This window comes from Schistosoma mansoni, chromosome 7 (assembly GCF_000237925.1).
Source record: "Schistosoma mansoni strain Puerto Rico chromosome 7, complete genome".
Taxonomy (NCBI): Eukaryota; Metazoa; Platyhelminthes; class Trematoda; order Strigeidida; family Schistosomatidae; genus Schistosoma; species Schistosoma mansoni.
The window spans coordinates 1,536,899-1,544,839 of NC_031501.1; the positions used below are offsets into that span (position 1 = coordinate 1,536,899).

Consider the following 7,941-nt stretch of genomic DNA (forward strand, 5'->3'; position numbering starts at 1 on the left):
CAGTTTAGCTAATGGGTAGGTCGCTTTCAACGCAGAATTAAGTCTGTGATTAATTATTCCAGCGATTTCATCTCCTTTGAAATGTAGGTATAAGAAGCATGTTTTCTTTTCCACTCGATCATACTTTACTTGGCGGTTGGTGTTTGAGCATTTATGGATGAATTTTGCCGGGTATGTGTTTTCACGTAGGCACTTGGTGATTAAAGCCATTTCTTCTTCCAGACACTCATTTGAGCAGATTTTGCATGCGCTGTCAAAAAAGGTTCATACAATACCCTTTTTGTAACTCAATGGACAGAAACTGTAGTAATTGAGATATAATCCACTCCAAGTGTTTTTGTGATGAACGTATCTTTGTAATGTACCCACTGGTGTTCGTCTAATTCCAATATCTAGGAAATGGAATTTATCTTCGTCTTCATGTTCCATGGTAAATTTTATATCCTTGTGTGCTTTACTAAACAAACTGAGTAGATTGATGGAGTGATTGTGATTGTTGCAAGGAAGGAAAGTGTCATCCATGTATCTACAGTAGAGTGTGGTACTGTTGATGGTATGCTTAAGCTTCTTCTGTTTGAGGTTTCCCATAAATATGTCGGCTAGAATTGAACCCAAAGGGTTACCCATGGCTACTCCATCAGTTTGACGGTAGAACACATTGTTGAATTTCAATTGTATGTTCTTTGTACACAGAAACACGGGCTGTTTAAATTCATGGATTGGTAAGGGTAAAAGTTCATAATATTCACCTATGATCGCTGCCGTTTCATCCAAGGGTATATTTGTGAAAAGCGATGAGACGTCAAATGAGACCATGAATTTATCAGAAGCATTTATATTATCAAGTTTTTGTACAAATTCAAAACTATCTTTCAGACTATAAGGTGCTAGTTTCTTGCGGATTGGTTCCAAGCACCTTGTCAGCCAGCGGGCGAGTTTATTAAAGGGTGATTTAATCATAGATATCATTGGTCTTATCGGGATATCGGTTTTGTGTATTTTGGGTAGGCTGTATAAGTATGGTAATTGTGATCCTTTTGGTTTGAGTTCGTTATATGTATGATTATCTGTTAAATTTTTCATCATCCGTTTTTTGTTTCCCCTCACAATTCCAAGTTAGGGCTTGCCTAGTGATGCAGTCTGGTGATTACCTTAATGTATGTCCGATCCACTTCCAACGTTTTTTACTAATTTCCTCTTCAGTTGGGAGATGATTTGTTCTCTCCAACAGTAGGTTATTGATGATGGTATCCAGTCAGCAGACATTCAGTATCTTACGTAGGCAATGGATTATAAATTATTGTACTATTTTGATGATGGTTGTGGTAGTTTTCCACGTTTCAGCTCCATACAAAAGAACTATCTTTCTTGACGTTTTCATTGAATATTGTGATATTGATATTGGTTGACAGACAATTGTTTTGAGTTCTATATTTTCTTCAATTGTCCTTACTTTGCCTATCCTCGCCTTTACGTTTGCATTAGATCTTCCCTGTTGATCACTGATGCTGGGCAGGTATGTGGACGTTTCCACATCTTCCAGAGTATCTCCATCAAGTGTGTTTGTGTTCTGTGTGTTGTATTTAAGGATCTTACTTTTTCTTTTGTGTATATTGAGACCTACTGATGCGGAGGCTGATAATACATTAATTGTATTTATCTACATAATGCAAATATACTCACTGTTTAATTTCTAGTAGATCTTAAGCTCTAAGACTATCTAAGAGTTTTGTTATTTCCATTGAATCCTTTCTTTCTTTTCAAATCATAATATCTATATCTAATCTTTTCTATTACTACGAATACTATAGTTGCTTCTATAAGCCTTAGATTTGTTTTAATGATGTTGTCATCTTACTAGACAGATATGATATGGTCACTGGAACCATTACACTTAAGTATCAAATTCTACAATGTTTATGATTGACTGATTGACTGACTAACATTAAAATGAAATAAAAATCTGTTCGAATAGCTCCTTAAAATTTTGAGTGAGCTATTAGTAAGAGTGTTTTTGTGGTGATTTTTAGTGATTTTTTATATATAGTTGAAACAATAACCAGTGGAAAGCAGAGATGGATAGTGGTTAGCAGTGGAATCCAGAACGCACGCTTCATCTTATTTGGGACTCGTCAGCTGGATGTACCTGCATCTCAGAGTTGATGTTCACTCTGGGACTCGAACCCAGTACCCTCGCTTCAAACGCCATCATGTTATCCACTCGGCCACTGAGTCCAACACAGTTTGATCTCAACTATATAAAATTCAATATCTGCAAAATGTTGGGATGATATTTTAAAGGATTAATGACTTTATAGTAACTAACTAAGTTATACTTGTGATAATTGAACTGTCAGAAAGAAAATTCAGTCAAATATTCTTTAAATATCAAAAGAATACCCTTTATAATAATAATCTTAATCAGTTGGATTGTGTTTTTGTTGAAGGCGCTGTGTAACTACTAAAAATTTGTGATTTCATCACAAATAGATTTTAGCCAGACTAACACTGAAAACAAGAACGTATAAGATAGTTGTGTCTTTCTAGAATGAGCTTATGACCATCTTCCACAATTCTCAATTTACAGCAGTTTCTGGTGGAAATATACTTTACTGACAATATTCAATGACCTTTAAGATAACCCTTGACAAGGTCATATCCCCCTTTACTCAAACACAATTCCAGATGACATACATAACTATAATACATTAAATAGAACCCAAGACAAGGGTTGAGTTAAGAGATTCAGTTAGGAATAATGGTTAAGAATCCAGTAGATAAATGCTTTCTAGGCATATGAATGAATCTGTTTCCAGATTTTCATTCGATTTTGAACATTAAGAACCTGGAAGTTAATCTCAAGTCCTAACAAATCATGATACCCATTATTTAGTTTTCCTCTACTTACTAATTTTCAGTCTTCTGGTCACCAATTCTTGGTGAGTCTCACAGATTCTGTACTGATCTCTTAATAAGATACAAACCTTCTATTAATCGGATGTCTACTATCTTCAACCTGATTAGTTCATTAGTAGATTATACTCTAATCCATTTCAACTACTGAATAATAATTAATATTTTCTACAAAGTGATTCTCTTCGGGAATTATTATCATAAGGGATTGTAACTTGTAAAGTAATTAAGTATCTTATCATTGAAGCATATAAAAGAACTAATTGAATTTCGATAATGTTGATCATTGAAGCTTGACTAATATGAGTTTAATGTGGATGTGCACTGCTGAGGTGTCTCATAGTAGGACCAAACAACCGTCCGTTGCTTTTAGGTTTACAATGGTGGTCTTACATCGATCGATTTTTGATCTCAGTCAAAAACTGGACAATCTCCACAACCCCATACTGGAAATAAATTGTATTGTAGTATGCCTCAAGATTAACGGATCATAATGAATTTCAATGAAATTCCAAATGATGATGAAGTAGATATTTGAAGTTTAATGAACTTTGATTAAACCATGAATTGATCTTAGTTAAGCTGATGTTTGAAACCAGAAAGCATTTGACAGCTGTTTCATCGAATTAGGTGATTTCTCAGGAGTGGTTAATGAAAATCTCATTGTAATCGAAACCTGAACAGTCAGGTCTCACTGCAATCAGTTGACCTCTAGACATGTGCATGTCTAACTTTAATCGGTTCACGATAATAGGCGATAATCTTGAATCGCCTAAGATGGATAACTCCCTAATACACTATATGATTGAAGTTCAGTGGTCATAGATTTTCACTATAACTCTAGGAATTATACCTTGAAGCCAGTCATTTGTACACACATGTTGAATATTATTATAGGGAATTTGTCAAGTTTGCAGTACTCTTATATTTTTAATCACAAATTCCTATGGCGAGGTCGTGGACATGCACTTCTAAATGGTCCCTTACTTGAAATAAACAACTTTTCAGTACTTTCTGGATTTTAATGGTGGTCTGCCTAAGGTCAATTCATGATTGAAACTTTGAAAACCGAATATTAATCAAATACTTATTATATATATTTAACATACCGAGAACATGTCAACATGCTTTCTTTTTGTTCGTCAGTTTGCCAACCACTCATTTCAAGAAGGAACATAAAACATCTATTCATACCTTTGTATAAGTATTTGAGTTTTCAGAAGGGGTTTTGTGGAGATTTCAGTATTTTCATAGTTGAAATCATGAGTCAATTGTAGCTAGATCACTTTGGAAAACCTCGAGGCACTGGACGGCCGTTTCGTCCCATTGTGTTACTCCTCATCAGTGTGTATCCACGATCCCACCTCGTGGTATGGTTAAAGTTAAACATTAATAGTTCTGGATGCCAGCCAGCTCAGTGGTCTAGCGGTCAATTACTCGTGCGCGAGACTAATAGGTCCTGAGTCGGAATCTTGCGGGGGCGGGATCGCGGATGCGCACTGCTGAGGAGTCCCACAATAAGACGAAACAATCGTCCAGCGCTTCGAGGTTTTCCATGGTGATCTAGCTTCATTTGACTCATGATTTCAACTATGAAAATATTCGAGTTTTCCTGTTGTTAGTATTATGAACTGCATTTGATTGATCTTGATTGGCATATGTGAATCTTGAGCAGATTGCCTTAATATTGCTATAGTTTAAAAGTTTTTTAATAGATGAATTGTAACTAGTAACAGAATCCAAAACTTGAATTTTGTCTTATTTTGGACATATTAGTTTTATGTAAATATAACTCAATGCTTGTCAACTAACATCCATATCACTCCCTTCCTATCGGTAATCTATAATTGCGTGAATTGACTGTTCAATACTTCCTAACTTTTTTAAGATAGTTATTTAACTAATTTAAGTTTGTTTTGCAAAACGATAAAATTATCCCCTTCTTTTTCGTTTTCAAAATTATATTGTTTTTATGAAATGATGATAAACCCATCCCAAAAATGTATACGACCATCTCTATGTACAGAGTATATAGTCATACAGATTACTTACTGACGCCTGTTACACCCAATGGAGCATAGGCCGCCGACCAGCATTCTCCAACCCACTCACACTATCATGGGCCTTCATTTCTTGTTCTATCCAATTGTTGTTCATTCTTCTCATGTCTATCTCCGTTTCTTGGAGTAATGTATTCTTTGTTCTTCCTCTTCTCCTTTGGCCTTGGGGATTCCAAATGAGGGTTTACCTTGTGACTCAGTTGGGTACTTTCCTCAATGTGTGTCCTATCCACTTCCAGCACTTCTTCCTGATTTCTTCCTCCGCTGGATGGAATCTGATTTGTTCTCTCCCACAGTAGGTTGTTGCTGATAATGTCTGGCCAACGGATCCGAAGTATTTTGCGTAGAAAACTGTTTGTCATACAGATAATAAGGAATATTTGTAGTTTAGTATGAAGATTTTGCAGTGTGCATTTCTATCTATCCAGTTCAATTGTAAAACTTCCATTGCTCTACTAGACAACATTATCAGTAGATACTTTAACATAAGCGAGCCGCTGGAGCCTATCCACGGTTAAACAACACCCTGTTTTGTTAACATGGATTTTGATTGGTTGTTGTCCGTAAGTGTGTTGGTACTACTTCTACATTTAGATTAATTTTCTACTCCTGTGACCCGATTCTTGATCTTGGAGTTACTTGTTATTTCCCTTATTGAGGTGACAGGTTGAGTCTAAATCAATGTTTATTGATTTATAAATGATTCGAGTATTATGCTTTCAAAAATTATCTAGTTTTCTTTATACTTGCTTTGTTTAATATTCCGATAATCTCCTAGCCAAGTTCATGTTCACAACTGTCCGCACGTATTAATACAAATGAAGATATGTCATGCCTTTTAACAGCTAGCTGGCATTCATGAAATGTTCAACGGAGGAGCTATCTCCTTGTCCAGTTTAATGTTCTGATAGTTGTTGTCATTCCTCTTGTAAATCTGATCGAGGTATGGAAGCAATCAAAACAGACGAACGAATAAAGGGCTAATAATTGTAGACAACAATTCAAAGAATACCATGTCAACAAAACAAGATGTTTGTCATTTGTGAAGAAATCATAACAACTCACTCACAAGTTGGCCTCATTTGAGAATTCATAGAAAATCATGTAGTACTGGATAACTCTTTCACTCTAGAACGCTACCTAAACTCGTTCGAAAATCGAACTGAATGCCCTCAAGTCTGTCGATGGTCTTTAGACTATTAAATCACTTAATCGACATCCAGCATTATACAATCTCAACTTCAATTAATTTATAATATAACATGATATTCATTTAATCTAATTAGTTTTTACTGTTTCACCTGCAACATGTCCGAACCCCTCAGGTCATGACTTCTCAATAGAATTTCAGGAACTAATCTAGATCCTTGGTTTTATAAGTTTTTACTTGCAAGTAGTCCTATAAAAGAGAAAAACAGCTATCCAGTGTCCTGTGGTTTCAATAATACCTACAATAAGTCGATTCAGTGAAGAATACCACTTAGGAATTATGCTAAACCTACCGTAAATCTTTCATCTATCATTATCATCATAATTAAATAAGAGATTCATAGATTGAACTGTAAACTGTAGACCATGTTCATTGTTAATATGTAAACTTTAATGAGTAAAAAAATTATTTTCAGAAAGGAGTTTTGTGGAGATTTTAGTAATTTTATAGTTTAGAGGTTAAGCGCTCGCGCGCGAGACTGTTAGGTCTTGGGTTTGAATCTCGCGAAGCAGGATAGTGGATGCACACTGCTGAGCAGTCTCACAATAGGACGAAACGGCCGTCCAGTACTTCCAGGTTTTCCATGGTGATCTAGCTTCAACTGACTCATGATTTTACCTATAACATAAATTGAATTCACTTGGTATTGTATGTTTGAGTCTTCCCATTGATGTTTAGGACTGCAACTGGTCAGTCTCTTATTAAAATATGTGCACACTGTACATATTGCCTCGATATTGCCTTAATTCACAAGCTTTATAAGCAAACAATTAAGGCAATATCGAGGTAATACTCACAGTATGCACATATGCCAATTAGAGACTGACCAGTTGCAGTCCTAAAAACATCAATGTGAAGATTCAACCAAACAATACCATGTGGATTCAAATCATAATCAATGTTTAGAGAAACTAGGTGACATGATTATTAACGAGTTACAATGATATATACATTAAAATTCTGTCTTTTAATAGATTCTCAGTTTTAATGCTACTTTATATATCCTGTATGTCCTATATTCAAATCATCCTGTCTATATCAAATATTTTCTAATGATAATAATACACTACTACTAGTGATTATGCTGCGCTTTTGACGCTTGTGAAATCTGTATTCATTATTCCATCTCACCGGTATTACTTCACTTACTTACGCCTGTTACCCCTCGTGGAGGAGTATAGGTCGCCCACCAACACCCAACTATATCCTGAGCAATCCTCTACAGTTCTTTCCCGTTGTTATTAATCGTTTTCATATCTGCTTCTATTTCCCAACGTAATGTATTCTTTGGCCTTCCTCTTTTCCGTTTTCCTTCAGGATTCAAAGTTAGGGCTTGTCTCGTGATGCATTGTGGTGATTTCCTTAATGTATGTCTTATCCACTCCCAATGTCTTTTCCTCATCTCCTCTTCAGCTGGAAGCTGATTTTGTCCTCTCTCGCAGAAGGCTGTTGTTTATTATATCCGTCCAGTGAATGTTGAGTATTTTGCGTAAACAACTATTTATAAATACTTGTACTTTCTTGACGATGGTTGTATTAGTTCTCCACATTTCAGCTCCATACAACAGAACTAGCTGTTTTGATGTTCGTATTGAATATTGTGATTTTGATATTGATCGACAAATAGTTGTTTTGAGTTCTATATATGTTCTTCAGTTGTAGGAATACGTTCCATACAATAGTATTACTATTGACTAGCTGATCACTGATCACAGAATTCCCCAACGGTATGAATTGTCAACACTATCATCAATCCAA

General features: G+C 35.5%; 1 non-coding gene across 1 annotated transcript; it reads left to right on the top strand.

The window, feature by feature from the left end:
* Window positions 1-6,933: 6,933 nt before the first annotated feature.
* Window positions 6,934-7,360, top strand: Smp_tRNA_02351_Pseudo_TTG.1.1. The gene has a single exon. It is a non-coding gene (tRNA).
* Window positions 7,361-7,941: the final 581 nt, after the last annotated feature.